General features: G+C 48.5%; 1 protein-coding gene and 1 long non-coding RNA gene across 12 annotated transcripts in view; one reads left to right on the forward strand and one right to left on the reverse strand.

Annotated features, from left to right (window-relative positions):
• The window catches only part of cracd (capping protein inhibiting regulator of actin dynamics), a 343,220-nt gene that overhangs the window by 72,907 nt on the left and 243,040 nt on the right, over nt 1-27,273 (reverse strand). The gene's annotated exons all lie outside the window — the stretch shown is intronic.
• On the forward strand, nt 1,712-23,420 carry LOC119962900. Its single transcript, XR_005459988.1, has 2 exons — nt 1,712-2,026; nt 22,954-23,420. It is a non-coding gene; the product is annotated as an uncharacterized LOC119962900 (long non-coding RNA).

The following is a 27,273-nucleotide window of genomic DNA, read 5'->3' on the forward strand; positions in this document are numbered from 1 at the left end:
ACCAATCTCAAGAGAAATGCACAACTGAGAATTATGCAACAAATAGCTAGAGCAGTTAAAAAAGAAAGAGCAATGTGGGATTAGAAGCGTTCGACATTGTTTTTTTATCGAAGCATTCTATGTTGTAAAAATCTTAGTTCCCTTCACTTTCAATACTCTTTCTCATCATACAATAAATCAACATCAAACCATTTATTTCACAGAATGAGTATCCCATTAGAGAAAGTGAGGAATCCAGGTCACCTGAGAAATGTGGAAATTTTTATGAGTACCACGGTTACTGATTTGATAATAACTAACAGCAGCTTTTATTGCCGGCACACTGAGCTTTGCTCAGCCTATAAAACCTTAATGTATCCATTCAATGTGTCCTTGTTTTTATGTCTTTCTATTGTCATGAGTGTATGCTTTATATCAAATAATGATTTTTAATGCACTGGCTGGAAACATAAATTAAACTTTTCAGAAACAGATCTTCTTAAAGCAGGCTGAAGTAATTTGAACTCACAGCATGATGGCTACCGAATTTGCATTATTATACATTTCAAATTCTAACCTCATTGAGGCAGGTCTACATAACCCATCAAAAGCAACCAGCGCAGAGGAACGTGAGTGAACCATATTTCCTATTGCATTAGCACACGGCCCTGATACTCAACTGGTTGGAACAAACCATCAAACCTAATCGCTTGAACAATGGGACCCTGGCAAAAAAGGAGGAATTTCCAGACTTGACCTAATCAAGGAATACACAATCATATTTGAATTGCTGGTCAGTTGGAGAGAGTAGTGACATGATAAGCTACCCTTTGGACTTTTAAATCAGGTTTTCTAAGCAGAACTGAAGACAAGCAGCTGAAAAACAGAGTGAGATCCATCCTCTCTCGCTCCACCCAACTTGCAAGCTTTTGGTGCTTTTCTGCTTTTGATTGACTTTTTGTCCATGTTCAGCAGACAGAAATTTTAAAGAAAAAACGTAACTCTACTGCTGTGTCTCCAGATCAGATAGAACATCATCTTCAATTTTAAACTACCTCAGCACTGAAAGCAGCAGACCTCGGCATTCAACCCAAAGCCAACTGAGTCACCAAACTACAGGCTCTGAATTCCTTTCTACTTTTATGGAGTCTCTTTCGGGGAGTTGCATCACCTCATCCTCCCCCTCATCTTCAAATGAATGCCCACAATCGGACGTCCCCTCTTCCTCATGGGCAATACCTTGCTGACTGGCGAGGTTATGGAGGGTGCAGCAGGCTCTGACCATGATTGACACACATGAAGGAGCATACTGCAATGCTCCTCCTGATCTGTCAAGGCGTCTGAACCTCATCTTCAGCAGCCCAACTATCTGCTCTCTGATGGCCATGGTGCTTCTGTGACTGTTGTTGTAGCTTCTCACACATCTGTTCTTGGGGGCCCCATTGGAGCCACACGTCATCACTTCATGGGTTAGCTTTTGTCACCTAGAAGTCAGCCATCCAGGAAATCAAGTCAGTTGAACTGTTCTGGCACCTGAGAGTTACTCAGAATGTACGATTCGTGGCAGCTGCCCAGGTATCTCGTGCATATCTGCAGCATCTATTGGTTGTGGTCACAGACCAACTGGACGTTCAAGCAGTGAAAGCACTTCCTGTTGATAGGTAAACAGGGCTGGTCAGCTGCAGCCTTCATAATAATGTGCATGCAGTCAATCGCTTCCTGGACCCTGGGGAAATGCGTAATTGCTGCAAAGCCTTTGGCTCTTTTGAGATTTTGAATTAAGCAGAGAGGATAAAAGAGCACAAGGAAGAGCAAAACTGAAAGCGGAGCCTGGGAGATAAAAAAAAAGCGTGAGAAAGAGCTAGATTGGACAGTGCCGGGAGGATAAAAGTATGCAAGAAACAGCAAGACCGAGAGCTGAGCCGGGGAAATGAAAGAGCGTGAGATAGAGCGAGACTGAGAGCGGAGTGCTAGCTTGGAGTTTGAAGCTCCTGAGACGCCATCAGGATTCAAAAGTGACACGGAGAAAGTGGAAGCAGCTTATTGGGTGAGTATGGTCGGGTAAGCATTTACTACTTCTATGGCTTATAGTTTGTAAGGTCTCAATTTTGTGGCCTATAAGTTTGTAAGGTCTATATTTTGTGGTCTATAGTTTGTAAGGACTATATTCTGTGGCAATGAGGACCAGGAAAGAAGAGCCCTAGAGTAGCTGATATTATTTAATTTTAAGTATCTTCCAAAAGATTTAATTTAAAGGGGTAAGTTATGGCAGGAGAGCTCAAAACCATGGTGTGTTCCTTCTGCTCGATGTAGGAAGCCAGGAACATTTCCAGTGCCCAGGGTCAGCACAAATGCAGGGAGTGTCTCCAGCTGCTGGAAGCCTGGATTTTGGGGCTGGAGCGGTGGCTGGAGACCCTCTGGAGCATCTGCGAGGTGTAGAGTATCGTGGATAGCAAATACAGAGAGGTGATCACATTGCAGGCTAAGATTCCACAGGAAGGATGGGAATGAATGACCACCAGGTACAACAAGAGGGCTAGACAGGCAGTGCAGGAATCTCCTGTGGCCATTCCCCTGCAACAGTAAGAAGTCTTACAACACCAGGTTAAAGTCCAACAGGTTTGTTTCAAACACGAGCTTTCGGAGCACGGCTCCTTCTTCAGGTGAATGGAAAGGCTTGTTCCAGAAATGTTTATATAGACACAGTCAGAGATGCCCCGGAATGCGAGCACCTGCAGGCAATCAAATCATCAAAGATGCAGAGAGAGAGGTAACTCCAGGTTAAAGAGGTGTGAATTGTCCCAAGCCAGTTCAGTCGGTAGGCCTCTGCAAGTCCAGGCTTGTTGGTGGGGGCCGAATGTAATGCGACATGAATCCCAGATCCCGGTTGAGTCCGCATTCATGCGTGCGGAACTTAGCTATAAGTTTTTGCTCAGCAATTTTGCGTTGTCGCGTCTCCTGAAGGCCTCCTTGTAGAATGCTGACCCGGAGATCAGAGGCTGAATGTCCTTGACTGCTGAAGTGTTCCCCAACTGGAAGGGAACAGTCCTGCCTGTTGATAGTCGCACGATGCCCGTTTATTCGTTGTCGCAGTGTCTGCATGGTCTCGCCAATGTACCACGCTTCGGGACATCCTTTCCTGCAGCGTATGAGGTAGACTACATTGGTCGAGTCGCACGAGTATGCGCCGCGTACCTGGTGGGTGGTGTTTCCACGTGTAATGGTGGTGTCCATGTCGATGATCTGGCATGTCTTGCAGAGATTACCCTGGCAGGGTTTTGTGGTGTTGTGGTTGCTGTTCTGAAGGCTGGGTAATTTGCTGCAAACAATGGTTTGTTTGAGGTTGCGCGGTTGTTTGAAGGCCAGTAGTGGGGGTGTGGGGATGACCTTGGCAAGATGTCCATCCTCGCTGATGATGTGTTGGAGGCTGCGAAGAAGATGTCGTAGTTTCTCCGCCCCAGGAAAGTACTGGACGACGAAGGGTACTCTGTCAGTGGTGTCCCGTGTTTGTCTTCTGAGGAGGTCGGTGCGGTTTTTTGCTGTGGCGCGGTGGAACTGTCGATCAATGAGTCGAGCGCCATATCCCGTTCGTACGAGGGCATCTTTCAGTATCTGTAGGTGTCTGTTGCGCTCCTCCTTGTCTGAGCAGATCCTGTGTATACGGAGGGCTTGTCCATAGGGGATGGCTTCTTTAATGTGTTTCGGGTGAAAGCTGGAGAAGTGGAGCATCGTGAGATTATCTGTGGGCTTGCGGTAAAGCGAGGTGCTGAGGTGACCGTCCTTGATGGAGACGAGTGTGTCCAAGAATGGAACTGAATTTGGAGAATAGTCCATGGTGAGTTTGATGGTGGGATGGAACTTATTGATGTCATCGTGTAGTCGTTTCAGTGATGTCTCGCCGTGGGTCCAAAGGAAAAAAATGTCATCGATGTATCTGGTGTATAGCATCGGTTGAAAGTCCTGTGTGGTGAGGAAGTCCTGTTCAAACTTGTGCATGAAGATGTTGGCATATTGAGGTGCAAATTTGGTCCCCATGGCTGTTCCGTGCGTCTGGATGAAGAATTTGTTGTCGAAGGTGAAGACGTTGTGGTCTAGAATGAAACGGATGAGTTGCAGAATTGCGTCTGGAGATTGGCAGTTGTCGGTGTTGAGGACTGAGGCTGTTGCAGCAATGCCGTCGTCATGGGGGATGCTGGTGTAGAGTGACGAGACATCCATTGTGACGAGGAATGTTCCTGGTTCAACTGGTCCATGGGTGCTGAGTTTCTGTAGGAAGTCCGTCGTGTCGCGACAGAAGCTGGGTGTACCTTGTACGATCGGTTTCAAGATGCCCTCGATGTGGCCAGAGAGGTTCTCACACAGGGTCCCATTGCCTGAAACGATAGGACGGCCTGGTGTGTTGGCCTTGTGTATTTTCGGGAGGCAGTAGAGATCTCCAATGCGGGGATTACGTGGGATGAGAGCACGTAGGGTGTTCTGAAGGTCTGGATCTAAGGTCTTGATCAGTCTGCTGAGTTGGCGGATGTGTTCCTTGGTTGGATCTGCGGGTAACTGCCTGTAGTGTTCCTGGTTGTCGAGTTGTCGGTATACTTCTTTGCAGTAGTCTGTTCTGTTCAGTATGACGGTGGCCCCTCCTTTGTCTGCTGGTTTGATGACGATGTTGCGGTTGGTCTTGAGAGTGCGGATGGCGTTGCGTTGTGCTTGGGTGACGTTTGAGGCTGCCTTGTGATTGCGAGTGATGAATCTGGCATTGACACGACTTCTGACGGCTTGAGCATACATGTCGAGTCTAGGGCAGCGGCCTTCCGGAGGGGTCCAATTTGACTCTTTCCTTTTCGGTTGCTGCACTGCAGATCTCGCGGTCTGCTGTTCCGGTTCATTGGTCGTGTCCCTGGGTTCGCTGTCGGCCTCTTGGGGTCTGTGGAAGAATTCCCGGAGCCTCATTCGCCTGATGAATTCCTCCGTATCTGCCGCGAGACTGATGGGGTCCATTTTGGTGGTGGTGCAGAAATTGAGCCCTCTGCTGAGGACTTCGATTTCGTCTGGTTGAAGGGTGTAGTCTGACAAGTTGACAATGGATTTCCCTGTATTGTTTTCGACTGTTGTACCGGGAGAAGCTTGATTGCTGCTGGTGGTGATGCCCAGTTTCTCAAGCTTCCTGTTCCCCTGCAAAGCAGATATACGACTTTGGATACTGTTGAGAGGAATGGCCTCTCAGGGGAAAGCAGCAGAAATCAAATTTGTTGCACTCACGGTAGCATGGTGGTTAGCATCAATGCTTCACAGCTCCAGGGTCCCAGGTTCGATTCCCGGCTGGGTCACTGTCTGTGTGGAGTCTGCACGTCCTCCCCGTGTGTGCGTGGGTTTCCTCCGGGTGCTCCGGTTTCCTCCCACAGTCCAAAGATGTGCGGGTTAGGTGGATTGGCCATGCTAAATTGCCCTTAGTGTAAGGTTAATGGGGGGATTGTTGGGTTATGGGTATACGGGGTACGTGGGTTTAAGTCGGGTGATCATTGCTCGGCACAACATCGAGGGCCAAAGGGCCTGTTCTGTGCTGTACTGTTCTATGTTCTAAGCTGGCTCTGCTGCACAGGGGAGGAGTAAAAAGTGTGGAAATGTGATAGGAGATTCAATCATAAGGGGAATAGATGGTCATTACTGTGGCCGCAAATGAAACTCCTGGTTGATATGTTGCCTCCCTGGTGCTACGGTCAATGATGTCTCAGAGAAGCTACAGAATATTCTGGAGGGGGAATATGAACAGTCACTGGCTGTGGTGGATTTTGGTACAAACAACATATGTTAAAAAAAGGGATGAGGGATATAGGGAGTTAGGAAGTATGTTGGAAAGTAGAACTTCAAAAGGTAGTGATCTAAGGATTAATGCGTGATATGTAGTGATATGTGCTAGTCAGAGCAGAAATAGTAGGATATATCTGATAAATATGTTGCAGAAGAGATGTTGTTGGTGGGGGGGGGGTTCAGATTCCGGGATATTAAGACTGGCTCTGTGGGGGGACGGGACCAGTACAAACTGGACAGGAGCAGGACTGATGTCCGAGAGGGGGTATTTGTTAGAGTGCTTGAGGAGGGTTTAAATTAAACTGGCAGGGCAATGGAACCCTATACAAGTAGTCAGAGGAGGGGGAAATCAAGGACAAGAACAAAGAGAGAAATAGAAATAGGAACAGTGATAGGCAGAAAAATCAAGGGCCAGAATCAATCAGGACCACTTTGAAAATAATGGGAAAGGGACAAGGAATATTAAAAAGACAAGCCTTAGGGCTTGGTGCCTTAAACAGGGAACATTTGCAATAATGTGGATGAATTAATTGCGCAAATACATGTATCTGGGAATGATATAATCAGGATTACGGAGACACGACTGCAGGGTGACCAGGGATGGGAATTGAACATTTGGGGTATTCAGTATTTTAGAAATATCCCATTTGATTAAATTAGAATTATGCGAGCAAGGTTCCACTTTCTAGCCCTGTCCATCTGCCATATTATCCAGATTGGAGTTGATGGTGTCAGGTACCTGATCTGACATCATCACGTCCAACATGAGGTCAGAGCGGGCGTAAAAACCTCCTGTTTTTGCAACATACTACTCAACACAACAACTTGGTTATCTCAACTGTGCTATTGTTCACAGAAACAAACTTCTGTGCACAGGTTTGCCAAAAATGGTTGAATTTCTATCTTATATGAAATGTGCCAAGTACTTTGACATAGCTAGAGAGTCCCTTGTAGTCAGCATTGCATATCGATACAAGTTTCAAGGTATATGGTTAGGCAGGATGAGAAGAATTGGCAACATGGGAGCCTAGTGGTTAGCACAGCTGCCTCATGGTGCTGAGGTCCCAGGTTCGATCCCGGCTCTGGTCACTGTCCATGTGGAGTTTGCACATTCTTCCCCTGTTTGTGTGGGTTTCGGCCCCACAACCCAAAGGTGTGCAGGTAGGTGGATTGGCCACGCTATAGTGCCCCTTAATTGGAAAAAATGAATTGGATACTCTAAATTTAAAAAAAAAGATGAGAAGAATTTTCATTAATTAATCTGAGTTAATAAGGCAGCATGGTGGCGCAGTGGTTAGCACTATTGCCTCACGGCACTGAGGTCCCAGGGTCGATCCAGGCTCTGGACCACTGTCCGTGTGGTTTGCACATTCTTCCCGTGTTTGCGTGGGTTTTGCCCCCACAACCAGAAGATGTGCAGGGAAGGTGGATTGGTCACGCTAAATTGCCCCTGAATTGGAATCTGAGTTAATGGACCATTGTGGCGACTCCAGCAAGTTTTAAAAAGACAGGTGTGTGCTTGTTCCAGATGTCCCGTCCCACTTTCGATACATCATTGGCAGGATTCTCCCTTCTGGGGACTGAGTCCCCAGGCCTGCCGGAAAACGGGCGAGAATCACTCCGGACTTTTTCCTTGAAGGTCCGGCGTGATTCTCTGTTTTCAACGGGGCTAGCAGGGCCCCGGCGAGCGTCCCGCAGCTCTGGCTGCTGGCGGAGCCCTGCAGTTACGCCCGTGCGGCAGTGCATGCACACAACGGCCGGCTACGCGCAACATGGCGGAGCTCTACAGGGGCTCCCGATCACTGGCTTGGCTACTGTGGAGGACCCTCCACCAGGACCGCCCCCACAGCCAGAATGCCAAGGTCCCGCCGGGTGGGATCACATGTGAGCCACACCGGTGGGACTCAGCGGAACTCGGCGGCACTCGGCCCATTAAACGTGGAGAATCGCTGTGTGGGCTGTTGACCGGCGCCATGTCACACGTGCGCGTCTGGTGGGTCCACAGAGAATCGCAGAAGCACCGTCGCACGAGATTTCCGGCATGAATGACTATTCTCCCCCCCGCGCCGAGGGTGGGAGAATCCCGTCCCCTATTTTCATCCATGGAGATGGGTGGGTATAGGTACAAGGCTGGGATTTGCTCCCACATGTGCAAACCCCAAAACACAGCAAGGCCAATTGAACTCAATGTTCACTGGAGTTGGACTTTATCTTGCACTGTGTGAGTTACAAATCTTTGGGTAGGTCATACATGCCTTTGAAAGGTATACAAGTTCTGTACAATGTCAAACTGGCCAGTTATTTAAATGGTCAGCCCTTTAAAAATTTAATAAACAGGGGTCACGTGATGTGAGCGTGGAAGTGGTTGTGTTTTTGTGAGCTCTGGCTCTGATTGTCATTTCATCCTGATGCACATTTCATATTGTTTTTTCTTCGGCTATATGGCTTGCGCAATGTCCCTGGAAGTTCCTGATTGGTCTTTTTGCGAGAAAGAGGCAAGAGAAAATTCTTAAATCCTCGTTTGTTCGTGGTGGTCAGAGTAGGCTGCGTTGGGACCCAGCTTGCAATGGCGATGCTGTGTGCATCGGCTGTAGGCCACCATCGAAGATATTGCCTTGATTGAGAATTTTGGCTTTGTGTTGCAAGTTATTAGAGCTCACTGTCGAAGGACACCGGGGTACCTTTAGGAAAGTGGTGGAAGTACACTGTCTCTGGTTAGGGGCCACCTTCGTGTCGTTCAAATCCTGCTGCATGGTGTGTCGATTTTCCTGCAAGGTTCGGGAGATGGGGACCGGGCTGGATGTCCCCAAGCCAGGTCCCTAGTGAGAGATGGGAGATATATTCCTGACTGAGTTCAAGAATTGGCTGCCATGCTTTGGCAATCTTGATTTGGATGTTGGGTGTGTCAGATTCGATGGACCACAACGTATCCTGTCTGCGAGGCCAGGGGGTGGTAGGACCCATCAATCTGATCCTAAATCTACCTATTCTCAATGCTCATCGTGAAGGGTGGGAGATGGCTGAGAGTGTTGAGTCATTCCCCCCAGCCAGGTCCTAGACTGTGGACTGCCTGGACATCAGTGAGTCGGCATGGTGGGCATGATGGTGTCTCACGCTTCGATCGATGGAATCTTGAGAGAGATCCTGGAGAGTACTCACTGATCCTTGCCTTCTTACATGACATGGAAGAAATCTTTATCCCTGTGGTTCTTTGATAATCCTGATCGTTACTCCTTACTGATCATGTTGATGACTTTTTTATTGTTGCCTTTTTCCCTATAGGGAAGTGGGAAATGTGAGCATGATGGCCTGTGCCATTGATTATCCTTATCCTGTGTAAGCAAGATCATTTTGAATGAATTATGGGAAGTGTGATTTGAGCACAGTTTTACTACTTCTGGTTATTGTGTCTTATAATCCTTGTGGTTGGGGAAAGGGAGTGTTTTTTGTCACCCTCTGTCTTGTTTATGAATAGGATGAGTGAAGCCGGGGCTGGGTAAAGGGTGGATTGGGTCCTGTGCCTTGGTGGATACTCTGACATTCCTCCTGGAGGGGGTGGGTCACCCTCTTATTGAATGAGTGTCCTGTATTCCTCTTCATGAATGGGTGTTATTATCTGGCAGGATAGTCTGGGTGGGTCTGCTTTTCCCCCTCTTCTTTTCCTTACTTTCTACCCTGGAAAGCCCGATGGGCTCAACCATGAACTGAAATGGTTACTATTGTTGCCGGTCCTCTCTTCCTCTGCTCTCTTTATAATTGTGGTTCTGTCCTGGGGCTGTTTTCGGGATTTAGTTGCATTCTGCAGTATGTAAGTAACTCCCCATGGATCTGGGGTTTCCGTGTTTTGCTTTTGTTTTTTCAAGGGTGGGTATGATGAATCCTGGCTCCTACATGGGTGAAGGTGGTCTGGAACCCGGAAAGAGAAGGCTGTGTTGGGTCATTGGTACAATTGGCCCTGCTGGAGCTGTGGGGAATGTATGTTAGCGTGCACCCAATCACGGTAGAGGAGGTTCCCATGATGATTGCGGGGCTGTGCGGCGTGAGAGTGTGAGTGCCATTTTGTTATGATGTCATGTTTTCATTTTTTTTATAAAGTTAGAGTACCCAATTATTTTTTTCCAATTAAGGGGCAATTTAGCTTGCCCAATCCACCTAACCTGCACATCTTTGGGTTGTGCGGGTGACACCCATGCAAATACGGGGAGAATGTGCAAATTCCACACGGACAGTGACCCAGGGCCGGGATTGAACCGGGTCCTCAGCACCGTAGGCAGCAGGGTTAACCACTGCGCCATCATGCCGCCCATGTCATATTTTCATGAACTTATCCTTTTTCTCCCTTGGTCTTTGGTGGGGTGATAAGGGTATCTCGATCTGTCTAATGATGGTATTAAATGGTTGTGATGTCATTCTCCTGTTCCATTTGGTGCTCATATAGATTAAGCCATTTCTGTTTTTGCTCTTCTTTGTTTATGGTGATGTATTATTTTGCAGCTTTATTGCATTATTTTGTAAAATGTAAAATCTCAATAAATATACTTCTAAAAAATTGAAAAAACTGCCTGCTTCTGTCTGTGAGAGTTGAAAACGTCTGTTCCAACAGTTTCAAAAGCTGCTTGTTGACACAACCCTAATTAATATATCATTTTACTATCATTATAAGATTATTAATGCATGGTTAGTTTCCAAACCTATCATTAGCTCACTGAACATAGGAACACAAGAATTAGGGTCAGAAGTAGGCACTTCAACCCTTTGAGCCTTCTCCGCCATTCAATCAGATCATGGCTAATCTCTTCCTGGTTTCAAAGCCACCTCTCGACCTGACCCCACAGGGGAGGTTGCAATCCAGTTTGACTGACAGCTCAAAGAGGTTATTGAAGTATTAGCTGTCTTTGATGTGGGGCTATAAATACAATTATGTTTAAGTACATTCAAGGATTTAAATGTATTGAATGGGCTTTCATGAATGAGAGTATTTTGAAATATTGAATTCTGCAATAGATACCTAGAACTTTCTTTAGTTTCATCTCAGCATGACTCCTGGCTGCCTGTGGTGAATACTGGCAGAGAGGGTGTAAGGGAACAAGGTTGCTAAAGGGAGCATGATTTGGCACTAATTAGGCATTGGGGTTATAAGGGGCCAATGATATTAATGGGGGCATAATTGGCACTAAGTTGGCATGGGGCTGCATGGGGGCCCTAGGAATGGGTGGGGAGCCGTTGATTGGCATGGAGGGTATGTAAGGCTATTGGGATGTGTGGGGGAATGGGATGGCATGTTTGGACATGGGAAGAGTGTGACGGCTGACAGGTGTGAGGGGTGATGGCTAAAGGGCCTGATATTTAACAAAGCAACTGGGATAATGTCCCAGGGAAATGAGGTGGGCCTTCTAAACAGCCACCTTAGCACTTGGCAGCCCCTGTGCCATGTCTGATCTGTGTCTGAGGGCAACGGGCCCAACTCCATCCGGCATCCACCACAACCCTCCCCTCAACCTGGAGCGAAAACCATGCAAATCGGGGCACTTTTCGCTGAGGCACTTCTGCCAAACAATTGAACTTGCCGACTTGAGCTACCCACCTCAGGAGTGGAGATTTGGTCAAAGTCTCAATCTGAAAAGTCCTTAGGTCAAATTAAAAGCCATACCAAATTACAAAAATAAACAACTGCGACTGACTTCAAACTGACAACTGGGGGGGGGGCTCCGATGTGGCCTGGCCCGCGATCGGGGCTGATCGGCGGGCCGGCCTCTCTATCTCCCAGCCTCCTTACTTCTGCGCCGGCCCCTGTATTCCTCCGCAATGTTGCATTGGGGCCAGCGCGGTCAAGGGAGATGCTGTGCATGCGCGGAAATTGCACCGGCGGGACTGCACATGCGCGGGTTCACGCCGAACCCAATGCACATGCGCGCATCCCCCGGCGCCCATTCCTCGGCCGGATCAGCAGCTGGAGGGGCGTGAACCGCTCCAGCGCCATGGCCCCGGTAGGGGCCAGAATTGCTGATCCTGGGGCCATGTTGATGCCATTGAGAAACGCAACGGCATTTCCGACGGCGCCAACACTTAGCCTCATGATCCGAGAATCCCACCCTGGCCATTTGGCCCTCCAAGCCTGCACCGACCATGCTGCCCGTCTAAACTAAAATCTTCTGCACTTCCGGGGTCCGTATCCCTCTATTCCCACCAGATTTACACTATTTTAAAGGTCAGAGCATTTTGCTAAATTTTTGAGTCTTGTACTTAAATATTTCTCTCATGTTCAGTGTCAAAGCCTTAACCCTTAGTGAACTGGTTCCTTATATTCTCAATAAGACAATAAGACCATAAAATATAGGAGCAGTATTAGGCCACTTGGCCCATCGAGTTTGCTCCACCATTCAATCATGGCTGATATTTTTCTCACCCCCATTCTCCTACCTTCTCCCCATAACCCCTGATCCCCTTATTAATCAAGAACCTATCTATCTCTGTCTTAAAGACTCTCAGTGATTTGACCTCCACAGCCTTCTGCGGCAAAGAATTCCACAGATTCACCACCCTCTGGCTGAAAACATTCCTCCTCATCTCTGTTTTAAAGGTTTGTCCTTTTAGTTTGAGGTTGTGGCCTCTGGTTCTAATTTTCCCTACTCGTGGAAACATCCTCTCCATGTCCACTCTATCCAGGCCTTGCAGTATCCTGTAAGCTTCAATAAGATCCCCCCTCATCCTTCTAAACTCCAACAAGTACAGACCGAGAGTCCTCAACCGCTCCTCATATGATAAGCTCTTCATTCCAGGGATCATTCCTGTGAACCTCCTCTGGACCCTTTCCAAGGCCAGCACATCCTACTTGATAAAGTAGGGCTGGAAAAACCCCTGTACTGTATTTGGCTTACTGAATATAACCTGAACCTTCATGGGTTCTCCTTGTCTTCAGAAAGCTGTGGGATTAAAATTTATATTCGACCATAGACAAATAATCAATGGAGCAACCAGATAAGCAGTATCCCAGGCAAAATAGATGGTTATAGTTTTCAGAATATATGCTCCTTCTTTGATAAAGAATATAATCAACAGATACAAAATACCCACTTTTGAATACACTCGATCTGAGATGATCATCCTTAACACATTTCAACAAGGAACAAAAGAAATCATTGGTACCATCCTGGTATTCTATAGTTTTAATGCCCCAAACTGTATAGAGTGCCCTAACCTTTGCCTGACCAAAAGGCCCATAATCTTACTGGCCTTTTTAAGGACTTTATCAACTTAATCTAGCACCTTTAGGGAATTAGTGGGATCAAATTTTTCCAACTGGAGCACTGGACATCAATCCAATGAAACAGCTCAGAAAAAGACAACCATAGTTGGGAATTTCCACTCATTCTAATAAGGGAGGCAGAGACTGTGCCTCTTTGTTATAAGGTCGCATATGCAGAGGGACTGAAGCCAGACTTACCTTTAGCGAGAGTCCCTCCATTCCTTTTTAAAAAAATTTAGAGTACCCAATTAATTTTTTCCAATTAAAGGGTCAATTTAGCATGACCAATCCACCTAGCCTGCACATCTTTGGGCTGTGGGGGCGAAACCCACACAAACACGGGCAAAATGTGCAAACTCCACACAGAAAATGACCCAAAGCTGGGATCGAACCTGCAATCCCGGTGCCGTGAGGCAGCAATGCTAACCATTGTATCACCGTGCTGCCCAGGTCATTCCATTCCTGACCTGTAAGGGAGCCAGTGTTACACTGCATGATGAATAAGGCTCAGCTATCAGAAACATGGAATTGGCCCAAATGGGAGCCTCCAAGTAAGGAGGCATCTCCTGGCCGATACATTTGAACATTTCCTACCACTGATCTTTCAATACGTTTGCTAACTTTTCTCCCTTGTTAATCTGGGCCAGATTCCTAATTACTTTACAGTCCAGCAGCTTTACTTTCGATTCTTTCTGTTCTTACAGTGAACATAGCAATACCATATCAGCTCTTTCCCGACTAGCCTAAATTAGCGTCAGTTGTTTGCCCCACTTCATTTTTCTGTCTTTATACGGGGTTAATCTAATTCGCTGTATTTGAAAATGAATTTCCAAAAGTAATACCAAGCAACAACTTTATAATTTGAAAACTGTATTTCTTTAATGTATTCCAGTATTTTGCAAAATTTGTAAAAATAAACCAAATTAAAGTGTCTTTCCTCCAATGTGGAGTGACATTGACGAAGCTGGCTACATTAAATATTTGTGCACAAATGCTTGCTCACAATACAGTCTACCTGTGGACCTTTCTCTGTTGTTCAAAAAGTTGATGTTGAAGGGACAATCATTTACATTCTGAATGTTATTTTTAAAATGTATTTTCCCCTCTTCCCCTAGTGTTGTTATTTCTTGTTCAAGTCAACACTTCAGCACAACTTGGTAGAGATTTCAAGCCTCTCTGGTCGACAAGTGGATGAGGGTAACTGCAACACTCCACTAGTACATCAAGCAAGATTAGCTAACCCATGACAGTTCAAGGACTGGCTCTGTGGACTTTTGATCTCTGAGCCTTAGGCCTACATCAGAAGTTTCCTACCTCTAATAGTTCTGTAATGGACAAGTTTGAAAATGTATAATTTTTACTGGCATATAGAGGGCAGCTTTCAAGTCCTACTGTCAAACTTTCAGGAACTAAGGAGGAATTAAAGAAGTTGGGGCGGGATTCACCATTTCCTGATGTCCATTTAGTAATCGGCGATCAGGCGGAGAATCCCTTCTGATGCCAAAATCGGGGAAGGTATCTGTTTGACGCAGGTTTTGTATCCCTCCGCCCCCTCCAAAATGGGATCATTGTGTCGTGCGCCGCACGTTAGGGCGTCACCTGAAGGGCCGAGTTCCTGACCGCCCAGTCGACGTGTGGTCTCAGTGGTCAGGAACCTGGTGTGGCGGTTGCTGACTGTATCCAGCACCGCCACAGTGGGGCGGGAGCCGTGCTGCTGGCCGGTGGGTGCTTATGCAAGGGCTGGGGGGGACTGGTGGGGGGTGGCCAGGGGGAACTATCTGGCAGGTTGGGTCCGCTGCAGGTCGTCACCTGCGCAAGCACAGCCATGGACCCAGTCATTCTCCAGCCGTTTTTATCGTAGGAGCCGGGAGTTTTACTCGGCGTGACTGCTAGCCCCTCACTGGAAGCAGGATTGACATAAAATCCCACAGTTCCACCGCACTTACTCTCAAAAACGGTGAATTCAGCCCTAGATCTTTGGGTTACACTCAGTGATGTGGGCAATAGAAGATAAAGAGGATCACGAGTGGCTTGAGGCATGGTTCAGGAGGGAGAGCTTCAGATTCTTGGGGCATTGGGATAAATTCTGGAGCAGGAGGCACACATTCAATGGGGACGGACTGCATCTCAACAGGATTGAGACCAATGACCTTGTGGGGAAGCTCATTAGTGCAGTTGGGAAAGGTTTAAAAATTGGCATGCAGATGGGCACCAGCATATGGAAGTAGAAAAAAGGAATAAGGCACATAAAGGAGAGAAATGTTGGATTGCACTAGATAGCAAAGAAAGTAGTACATTTTCAGTAGGGGTCGACTAGGAAAGTATATGAGGAACGCAGAAACAGGTTTAGAATGCATATATGTAAATAAACAAAGTGTGGTGAATAGGTAGGTGAGCTACAGGCACAAGATGGTGTAGGGGCAAAAATGGAGAGGTGGCTTTAAAAATACTTAATATTCAAAGATACAAAGTGTGGTCGAATGGCCACCTAAGGTGGCGCCCTACATAGGATGCTGGGAGAATTGGCCAAGTTTAAGGCCAAGCAGCCTGCAGCTCAAATAAACATTGATGAGCAGGCTGCAGCCCAGACTTTACAATACACAGGAAAGAGGCCATCTCCAGGCCATCCCAGGAACAATGGAAGCATACTAGTGGTGTGCCACAAGGATCTGTTTTGGGGCCGTGGCTGTTTGTCATTTTTATAAATGACCTGGAGGAGGGCGTAGAAGGATGGGTGAGTAAATTTGCAGATGACACTACAGTCGGTGGAGTTGTGGACAGTGCAGAAGGATGTTACAAGTTACAGAGGGACATAGATAAGCTGCAGAGCTGGGCTGACAGGTGGCAAATGGAGTTTAATGCAGAAAAGTGTGCGGTGATTCAGTTTGGAAGGAATAACAGGAAGGCAGAGTACTGGGCTAATGGTAAGATTCTTGGTAGTGTGGACGAGCAGAGAGATCTCGGTGTCCATGTCTATAGATACCTGAAAGTTGCCACCCAGGTTGAGAGGGTTGTTAAGAAGGCGTACAGTGTGTTAGCTTTTATTTGTAGAGGAATTGAGTTTTGGAGCCATGAGGTCATGTTGCAGTTGTACAAAACTCTGGTGCGGCCGCATTTGGAGTATTGTGTGCAGTTCTGGTCGCCACATTATAGGAAGGATGTGGAAGCATTGGAAAGGGTACAGAGGAGATTTACAAGAATGTTGCCTGGTATGGAGGGAAGATCATATGAGGAAAGGCTGAAGGACTTGAGGCTGTTTTCGTTAGAGAGACGGTTAATAGGGGACTTAATTAAGGCACACAAGATGATCAGAGAATTAGATAGGGTGGACATCGAGAGCCTTTTTCCTCGGATGGTGATGTCCAGCACGAGGGGACATAGCTTTAAATTGAGGGGAGATAGATATAGGACAGATGTCAGAGGTAGGTTCTTTACTCAGAGAGTAGTAAGGGCGTGGAATGCCCTGCCTGCAACAGTAGTGGACTCGCCAACACTAAACGCATTCAAATGGTCATTAGATAGGCATATGGACGATAAGGGAATAGTGTAGAGGGACTTTAGAAGGGTTTCACAGGACGGTGCAACATCGTGGGCCAAAGGGCCTGTACTACGCTGTAATGTTCTATGTTCTATGTTCTACTGTCAATCACAAATGTCTGCCAGATGGACTTCCGGTGGCTGTGATGACGTGGGAAGCCACACATTTGGGAGCTCCCAGTTTAAACTGACTTTTAGGCTCTTTTTAGAGCCCAAAACGGAAATTTTTCGACGTCTCCCGGTGGGGGAAGGTGTGCTGAACGACTTTCCCCGCAGTTCATGACTCGAACTCGGAGTGGAAAGGGGGAAAAAGCAGCAGCAGCTCCCCAGAAAAAACGGGGGAAGGGATCTAAGATGGCCGCCGGCAGAGCTCCAGAGGAGTGGAGGCTGTGGGCCCAGGAGCAACTAGCTGCTCTCATGCGCTGTTTCACAGACTTCAAAGCTGAGGTACTGAGCTCTCTGCAGGAAACAAACAGAAGGCTGTTCGAGATTCAGACCACCCAGGGTGATGCCATCAAGGAGTTGCAGACACAGGCCACTGAACGAGAGGAGGAGGCCGTGGTCCTCGTGAGTAAGGTGGAGGGGCACGAGGCACTCCACAACAAGTGGCAGGAACGCTTCGAGAAGCTTGATCGCCGCATGAGGCGGAAAAACCTGCGGATCTTGGGCCTTGCGGAGGGGCTGGAGGGGTCGGACCTGACAAACTACGTGGCTACGATGCTGAACTCGCTAGTGGGGGCTGGGTCTTTCCATCTGCCCTTGGAGCTGGAGGGAGCACACAGAGTACTGGCCAGGAGGCCTAAGGAGAATGAACCCCCGCGTGCGGTGCTGGTGAGGTTCCACCGATCAGTGATCGGGAGTGTGCTGCGCTGGGCCAAGAAGGTGAAGAGCAGCAAGTGGGAGAATGGGGTAGTACGGATCTACCAGGATTGGAGTGTGGAGGTGGCTAAGCGGCGGTCCCGATTTAATCGGACGAAGGAGGTGCTTTACAGGCAAAAGATAAAGTTCGGAATGTTGCAGCCCGCGCGCCTGTGGGTAACTTATTCGGACCGGCACTATTATTTCGATTCCCCGGAGGAGGCGTGGGCCTTCGTGCGGACGGAGAAACTGGACTTGAACTAGGGGTTGGGGGTTGCGGGGTCGGTTGTAATATTTTAGTGCTGGATTCTGCTGTTGCTGTGTTCTCTTTTTTTTTGTACTTTTACAATTTTGATATGGTTATTTACGGGGGTGTTCTGCTATGTTTTTTTTGCTGTGGGGCACTGTTCGAGTTGTGTATCTTGCGGGGAGGGTCGGGGGGGTTTGTTGTATTCTATGTCGGGTTGGGGGTATGGAGTGGGGCTGGTATTTGGGAGCTGCGTCAGAAGGGTGTGGTGGGGCAGTGCGAAAGCGCGGGCTTTCCTCTGGTTTCCCGCGCTGCGGGGCTGGGGGGCGGAGATTGTGACGGGGGAGGCGGGTTCTTCCCCGCGCTGGAGCGGTGCCTGGAGGAGGGATAGATTGGGGGATGATCCCACTTTGGGAGGGGTCAGGTTATTGGCGGGAGTTTCCGGGGTCAGCAGAAGTTAGCTGACCCACGGAAGTACAATGGAGGACGGTTCGCGGCTAGGAGGGTTCCTAGCCTGGGGGGAAGGGTGGGGGGGAAAGGGGAATACCGGGTTGCTGCTGGTAGGGTCAGGAAGGAGCTGGTGGGGGCTGGGGGGACAGAGGTGAGGTGTTGTCGCCGTGGGAACTGGGTCGGGCAGGGGGTGCTGGCCTGGGGCGGGCAGTCGACGGGCTATGGCTAGTCGACATGGGAGGGGGGCGGGACGCCTTCTGATCCGGTTGGTCACCTGGAATGCGAGAGGGTTGAATGGGCCAGTGAAGCGGTTGAGGGTACTGGCTCATCTGAAGGGGCTAAAGGCAGATGTGGCAACGCTTCAGGAGACCCACCTGAAGGTGGCGGACCAGGTCCGCCTGAGGAAGGGATGGGTGGGGCAGGTTTTCCACTCTGGGTTGGATGTGAAGAACCGGGGAGTGGCGATTCTGGTGGGGAAAAATGTGTTGTTTGAGGCAGTGGCGGAGGTGGTGGCGGATAAGGGGGGTAGGTATGTTATGGTTACGGGCAGGCTACAAGGAGAGAAGGTGGTACTGGCTAGTGTGTATGCCCCAAATTGGGACGATACGGGCTTTATGAGGCGTATGTTGGGACGGGTCTCGGATCTGGAGGCGGGAGGTCTGATCATGGGGGGGGACTTCAATACGGTGTTGGATCCTTCACTGGATCAGTCCAGCTCTAGGACGGGTAGGAGGCCGGCGGCAGCCAAGGTACTGAGAGGGTTTATGGATCAGAGGGGTGGGGTGGATCCATGAAGGTTTTTGAGGCCGAGGGCACGCGAGTACTCTTTCTTCTCCCACATACATTGGGTCTACTCTCGGATAGATTTCTTCGTGGTGAGTAGGGGACTGATTCCGAGAGTGGAGGAGGCCAAGTATTTGGCCATTGCAATCTCCGACCACGCTCCGCATTGGATAGAGTTGGAGATGGGGGAGGTGCGGGACCAGCGCCCATTGTAGCGGTTGGATGTGGGGTTGTTGGCGGAGGAGGAGGTGTGTAGGAGGGTCCGGGCAAGTATTGAGGGGTACCTCGAGGTGAATGATACGGGGGAGGTTCAGGTGGGGATGGTCTGGGAAGCCCTGAAGGCAGTGATTCGTGGGGAGCTGATATCCATCCGGGCACACAGGGAGAGGAGTGAGAGGGATAGACTGGTGGGAAAGATGCTGGAGGTGGACAGGAGGTATGCAGAGGCACCAGAGGAGGGACTGTTGGGGGAGAGGCGCAGCCTGCAAGCTAAATTTGATTTGCTGACCACTAGAAAGGCGGAGGCACAGTGGAGGAAGGCACAAGGGGCAGTGTACGAACATGGTGAAAAGGCGAGTAGGATGCTGGCTCATCAGCTCCGCAAGCGGGATGCGGCTAAGGAAATTGCTGGAGTGAGAGACAAGAGTGGGAATGTGGTGCGGAAGGGGGGAGAGGTGAATGAGGTCTTCAAGGACTTTTACGGGGAACTGTACCGGTCGGAGCCAACGGGGGAGAGGGGGGGAATGAAGAGGTTCCTCGACGGGCTTTCTTTCCCGAAGGTGCAGGAGGAGCAGGTGGAGGGGTTGGGTGCGCCGATTGAGCTGGAGGAGCTAGTTAAGGGGATCGGGCAGATGCAGTCAGGGAAGGCACTGGGGCCGGATGGGTTCCCGGTGGAATTTTATAAAAAGTTTGTGGACCTAGTGGGCCCCTTGCTGGTGCGGACACTCAACGAAGCGTGGGAAGGGGGGATTTTGCCCCCGACAATGTCGTGGGCGCTGATCTCGTTAATTTTAAAGAGGGACAAAGACCCCCAGCAGTGTGGTTCATACAGGCCCATATCTCTCCTCAACGTAGATGCCAAGGTGCTGGCAAAAGTCCTGGCCACCAGGATAGAGGACTGTGTACCAGGGGTTGTACACGAGGACCAGACAGGGTTTGTGAAGGGAAGGCAGCTGAACACGAATGTGCGGAGATTGTTGAATGTCATCATGATGCTGGCGATTGAGGGGGAGGCAGAGATAGTGGTGGCGCTGGATGCAGAGAAGGCCTTCGATAGAGTGGAGTGCGGGTACTTATGGGATATATGGGAGGTGTTGGGGAGGTTTGGATTTGGTGAAGGGTTCATTAGATGGGTAAGGCTGCTATATGAGGCCCCGATGGCGTACGTGGCCACGAATAGGAGGAGGTCGGAGTACATAGAACATAGAACAGTACAGCACAGAACAGGCCCTTCGGCCCTCGATGTTGTGCCGAGCCATGATCACCCTACTCAAACCCACGTATCCACCCTATACCCGTAACCCAACAACCCCCCCCCCTAACCTTACTTTTTAGGACACTACGGGCAATTTAGCATGGCCAATCCACCTAACCCGCACATCTTTGGACTGTGGGAGGAAACCGGAGCACCCGGAGGAAACCCACGCACACACGGGGAGGACGTGCAGACTCCGCACAGACAGTGACCCAGCCGGGAGTCGAACCTGGGACCCTGGAGCTGTGAAGCATTTATGCTAACCACCATGCTACCGTGCTGCCCTTATACTTGCCTTTATTAGCCGAGGCATAGAGTTTAAGAGCAGGGAGGTTATGCTAGAACTGTATAAAATGTTGGTTAGTCCACAGCTAGAATATTGTGTGCAGTTCTGGAATCCACATTATGGGATTGATGTGATAGCACTGAGAAGGATGCAGAGGAGATTTACCATGATGTTGCCTGGGCGAGGGAGTTTTAGCTATGAAGTGAGATTGGATTAACTGGGGTTGTTTTTCTTGGAGCAGAGGAGGGACGTAATTGAGAGGGACCAGGCAGGGTTGCCCCCTGTCCCCCTTGTTGTTTGCACTGGCAATCGAGCCGCTGGCGATGGCGTTGAGGGATTCAGAGAGGTGGAGAGGCTTGGTGCGAGGTGGAGAGGAACATAGGGTGTCGTTGTATGCCGACGACCTGTTACTGTATGTGGCGGACCCGGTGGGAGGGATGCCGGGGGTGATGGAGTTGCTAGCTGTGTTTGGGACCTTTTCAGGTTATAAATTAAATTTAGGCAAGAGTGAGGTGTTTGTGGTGCACCCTGGAGACCAGGAGGAAGGAATTGGTAGGCTCCCGCTTAGGCGGGCAGGGGAGAGCTTTAGGTACCTGGGGGTGCAGGTGGCCAGGGACTGGGGGACTCTTCACAAGCATAATTTCACCAGACTTGTAGATCAGATGGAGGAGGAGTTCAAGAGGTGGGACATGCTGCCATTATCGTTGGCGGGGAGGGTATAGTCTGTCAAAATGACGGTGCTTCCGAGGTTCTTGTTCCTCTTTCAGTGCCTGCCCATCTTTATCCCCAGGGCCTTCTTTAGGAGAGTGACTAGCAGTATTCTGAGCTTTGTGTGGGCGCATGGGACTCTGAAAGTGAAGAGGGTGTTCCTGGAGCGAGGGAGGGATAGAGGCGGGCTGGCGCTGCCCAACCTTCTGGGGTACTATTGGGCGGCCAATGTGTCAATGGTGCGTAAATGGGTGATGGAGGGGGGAGGGGCGGCGTGGAAAAGAATGGAGATGGCGTCATGTAGAGGTACGAGCCTGGGTGCCATGGTAATGGCGCCGTTGCCGCTCTCCCCTAAGAGGTTTACCACGAGCCCGGTGGTGGCGGCGACCCTAAGAATCTGGGGACAGTGGAGGCGGCATAGGGGGGAAACAGGGGGCTCGATGGAGGCTCCACTGGGTGGCAACCATCGGTTCATCCCGGGGAACAAGGATGGGGGATTTAGGGGGTGGCGAAGGGCGGGCAGCAGCAAATTGAGGAACCTGTTTATTGGCGGGAGGTTTGCGGGCCTGGGGGAACTGGAAGATAAATTTGGCCTTCCCCAAGGGAACATGTTCAGATACTTGCAGGTAAAGGCGTTTGCTAGGCGACAGGTAGAGGGATTCCCTTTGCTGGTATCGCAGTGGACGATGGACAGAGTGCTTTCGGGGGTGTGGGTAGGAGAGGGGAAGGTGTCTGACATCTATGAGGTAATGCAGGAGGTGGAGGAGTCATCAGTGGAGGAGCTGAAGGCTAAATGGGAGGAGGAACTCGGGGAGCAGATAGAGGACGGGACTTGGGCGGATGCCTTGGAGAGAGTCAACTCTTCCTCCTCATGTGCGAGGCTTAGTCTCATCCAATTTAAGGTGCTGCACCGGGCCCACATGTCCGGGACTAGGATGAATAGATTCTTTGGGTGTGAGGATAGGTGCACCAGATGTTTGGGGAGTCCAGCGAATCACACCCATATGTTCTGGGCATGCCCAGCACTGGGAGAATTCTGGAAGGGGGTGGCGGGGACAGTGTCGAGGGTGGTTGGATCCAGGGTCAAACCAGGGTGGGGACTCGCGATTTTTGGAGTTGTGGTGGAGCCGGGAGTGCAGGAGGCAAAAGAGGCCGGTGTCCTGGCCTTTGCGTCCCTAGTAGCCCGTCGAAGGATTCTGCTACAGTGGAAGGATGCAAGGCCCCCAAGTGTGGAGACCTGGATCAGTGACATGGCGGGATTTATAAAACTGGAAAGGGTCAAATTTGCCCTGAGAGGATCAATACAAGGGTTCTATAAACGATGGCAGCCTTTTCTGGACTTCTTGGGGGGGGGGGGGGGGGGGGGGGCGCGGTGTGTTCCTTATTGTAGTTTCTATTCTGTAACATTATATTGTGTTGATTTGCGTTGTTGTTAAAATGCTGTATTGTGCATGGGGGTGGGGCGAATGTTTATGATTGTTAATATGATTGTTATTTTTGGTATTTTACTATGGTGCGTTATTGTTGTATAAATTCAAAATTTTTCAATAAAAAATTTTTTTTTTTTTTTAAATGTCTGCCAGATACAAGGGCACCTGCTTTCCTTATTTGGAAGGGCTTACGTGCCCCTAACACCTAGAGACATGGCCAGTGAGTGCACACCCCGTAATCAATGTGGTAGAACCTGATCAGTTGATTGGTAATGACCCAGGGACTGCTGAAAAGGGGTGAAAGATGCTGCACCACGTTACAATGTCACTCGCTGCGGCAGCAACGAAACAATGGTGATCTTCATCGGCCACCAACGAGATGGACCTTCACGCCACCAACAGAAGGAAGATCAGAGCCAGGAACAGATCAAGGACCTGACATTGAGCACGATAGGACATAAATGCCAATATCTGTCTGGTACTTGCTAGACACTCTAAAGTTAAGTTAAGGTCTAGGATGAACGTTGAGTACTCTGTAGAATAACTTGTGTTGATGGAATGATTAACTATAACATTGTGTGAGTGTGAATAAATAATATTTGATTAAACACAGTAAACTCACAGTCTATTGTCCACCGCATATGTGTTAACGACACACCGTGGTAGCAACAAAAGCATTCAAAAAAGATGGAGAAGGAAAAAGGAGGCGAGGTGGCAGTACTGAATACAGGCGTCATTGTAGTTTTGGAAAGAGATGATGCCCTTGAGGGGCAATGTCAGAATCCATTTAGTTTTCAAGGATTAATCAAGGATAGTCAGCATCGCTTTGTCAAAGTGAGATCATGGGTGGAATTTAACAAAAAAAGTGAGTCCCGATGTGGGCTGGTTTAGCGGGGTCTTTCCCAGCCCTTACCTGCATTTCCAGCACTGAGGAGCTCCGCTCATTAGCACAGGAAGAGATCGGGGCATCATTTTTAAATGGCACCCAATCTCTCGGTTCCCCAATCCAACCCCCAATGCCCCAACGTACCTGTTGGGGGTCCTTGAGCCCCCGTGCATCCCATCTCCTAAGAGCAGGGCACCCCCGGGCCCGATCCCTGTCTCAGGCAAAGTGCCACCTTGGCACCGTCATCCTGACACCCTGGCAGTACCCCTTTCAGCCTGGCAGTGCCACCTGGACACCCTGGCAATGCCAGGCTGGCACCCAGCTGGACCCATGGGGGTTTCCCATCGCCTATACAATGAATGGTAGGACCCTTGGAAATACAGAGAATCAGAAGGACCTTGGTGCACATGTCCAGAAATCCCTGAAGACAGCAGGACAGATAGATAAGGTGGCAAAGAAGACACATGGGATGCCTGCCTATATTAACTGAGGCATAGAATATAAGAGCAGACGGAGCTGTATAACATACTGATTTGGCCACATCTGTAATATTGTGTGCAGTTCTGGTCACCACCAGGGAGGAAGTGAATGCACAAGAGAGGGTGCAGAGGAGATTCACCGGGACGTTGCCTGGGCTGAAGCATTTCAGCTATGAAGAGAGACTGGATAGGCTGGGGTTGTCTCCCTTGGAGCAAAGAAGGCTGAAGGAGGATCTGATTAAGATGTGTAAGATTATGAGGGGAGACATAGAATAAAGGAGGGGAGACATTTCTGAAATGTGTTTCGGAGAATTTCCTTGATCAGTATATTCTCGGGCTAACTAGAAAATATTGCAAGATCTGGAACTGGGAAATGAAGTGAATCAAGCGGATCAAGTATCAGTGGGGAAACAGTGGGGTAAGAGTGATCAATATATAATGAGTAATGGAAAAGAGCAAGGAACAATGCAATCTAAAGCAGAATTTATAAATTGGAAGATGGCTAACTTCACTGGAATAAGATGGGATGTATCCATGTTAAAATGGTACCATAGGCTGATATGAAACACTGTAACAGAACAAATGAATGATCTTTAAGAAAGAGATGTTTCAGCTGCAGCATAAGTATATTCCAGCAAGGGCAAAAGGTAGGGGAAAACAAAACTAGGGCTCTTTAGATGATGAGGGTGATAGTGAATATGATGATGACCTACCTTTCATGTCAAGCGAGAAACAGACCAAATACAGTAAGTTAGGCTTTTAAAATAGAGACATACAGTGCAAAAGCAAGGAAGGCGAACCTTTAGAAAAATGCTGGCTCTATCTCAACTGGAGTACTGTGTTTAATTTTTGGCACCGCACTTTAGAAAGGATGTGAGGGATTGGAGAGGGTACAGAAAAGATTTACAAGAATGGTTCCGGGGATGAGAGACTTCAGTTACGTGCACAGATTGGCAAAGCTGGGACTGTTGTCTTCAGAGAAGAGAAGGTTAAAAGGAGATATGATAGAAGTGTTTAAAATTATGTCTGGACAGAGTAGATAGGGAGGAACTGTTTCTTTTGGTGCAAGGACCGAGAAGCAGAGCACATTGATTTAAAGTGATTGGCTAAAGAAGCTGAGGTGACACGAGGAACAATTTCTTTTTTACTCTGCAGATGGTTCCAATCTGAAATGCACTGCCTAAGAGTATTGGGAAGGAGATTTAATTCTGGCTTTCGAGAGGAAATTGAATAATTATCTGAACAGAAAAGATTAGCAGGGTTACAGCAAAAAATGCAAGGAAGTGGGATTAGCTGAGTTGCTCTCACAAAGAACTGGCACTGACATGATTGACTGAATGGTCTCTTTCTATGTTGTAACCATACTATGATTCTATGATAATTAAGAAAAGAGGGAAAGAAGACTGAAAAAGAGAGAATATGCGAATGGAATTGCAGTTAACATAATAGGAAGCCCAAAAATCTTCTATTGGCATGTAAATAGTAAGTGGGGAGTAAGAAGTAGGTGGATCTTATGAGGGACAAAGAAGGTGACATATGCTTAGAGGTGCAGGATAAGACTAGAATACTTAATGTCAAAAGAGTGATGGGGGAGGGGGTAGAGAGCCCCCGTCCCCTCTCACCCAGTGAAGCCACAGGGGTAACAGCAAAAATCACAACATGAAGAAAATAATTATAACAATACAACACCCAGGATGAAAGATGGGGCCAGGATGGAGCCCGACGATCAACAGGGAGGGGGGGGGGGTTGATGCGGTGAGGGCTGATAAAAGGGGTGCGTGTAAAATTGTACATAAGAAACTTACTATTCTGTAAATAGTATGTGTTCTTTAAGTCTAATTGTTAAACTGTTAAAATTGGCAAAAGGCAATAAAAATACTTAAGAAAAAAATATTTAATGTCATTCACACGTTCTAATCTCTTTATGTGTCACTATCAGCACCCTTCTTTGCCTTAACACTCCCCACTTTCATTCATTCTGTCTTTCTGTCCACGTCCCCCCCCACAACAGCAGAAATCTGACCCTATTTCCAGTTCTCTCCATCTTTGACAAAGAGCCATCTGAACTCAAAACGTCAGCTCCCTTCTCTCTCCACAGATGGTGTCAGATCTCTGTGATTGTCCAGTATTTTCTGTTTTTGTTTCAGATTCCAGCATCTGCAGTAATTTGCTTTTATCTAGAATAGTTCATGAGTAGTTTACATTGGTGTTTACTGAGGAAGAGGACACATCAGTGGAAGCAGAGATGGTAGAGGTAATGGATGGGATGAAAAGCATTAGCATGATGCAGTGTAAAGTTGACCTCAGAGTGGGTAAATATGACTTGCATCCCAGGCTGCGAAGGAAAATGTGGTTAGAGGTAGTGGCAGGACTCACCATGATCTTCCAAACTTTTCTCCATATGGGGGAGGTGCCAGAGGATTGGAAACAGGCAAATGTGACACACTTGTTCTGAAAAGTGTGTAAGAACATTTCTAAGGGGCAATTTTCCAGCTGCATTGCAACTGGAGCAAATCCACTATGTTGGCAGAACAGTGGGAGTCCTGGGGCGGGATTCTCTGTTAGCTGATGCCAAAATCGGGAAATGCGATTTGGCGGAGAATAGCTTCCGATGCCAAAATCACGGGAGGCACCTATTTAACGCCAAATCGCGATTCTCCGTTACCTTGAAGATGGCGTCAATGTGTTTCACTCCGCACATGCAGTAGGCATATTTACATATCATTAGCAGGACAAACCCAGTAGTCTCCAGGGCCTCCGCGATTCTCCACCTCCGATGGGCCAAGTTCCCGACGGCGTGGTTCACTTGTGCTTTTAAAGTCGTGAAATAGAGGGAGAGGGGGTATGGAAAATGTCCAACATCCCCATAGTTTGCTGACCGTTGTGCCGCTGGCCAGGGGGCTTCATTGGCGTCAACAGTTAGTCTCAGAAACGGAGGACCCAGCCCGCTGCGGCTGGCGTGATCTGGGTCACGCCCAAAGAGGATGCGAACCAGATTAGCATATTAAAACTGCATTAAGCAGTATTAACATATTCAAAATTGGCTTTAAGCTGATAGGGTTAATGTGAGCGTGGATGGCAGTCAGGATGGGCACTAGATACCCGGTG

The sequence above is a fragment of the Scyliorhinus canicula genome, chromosome 3 (assembly GCF_902713615.1).
Source record: "Scyliorhinus canicula chromosome 3, sScyCan1.1, whole genome shotgun sequence".
NCBI classification, from domain to species: domain Eukaryota; kingdom Metazoa; phylum Chordata; class Chondrichthyes; order Carcharhiniformes; family Scyliorhinidae; genus Scyliorhinus; species Scyliorhinus canicula.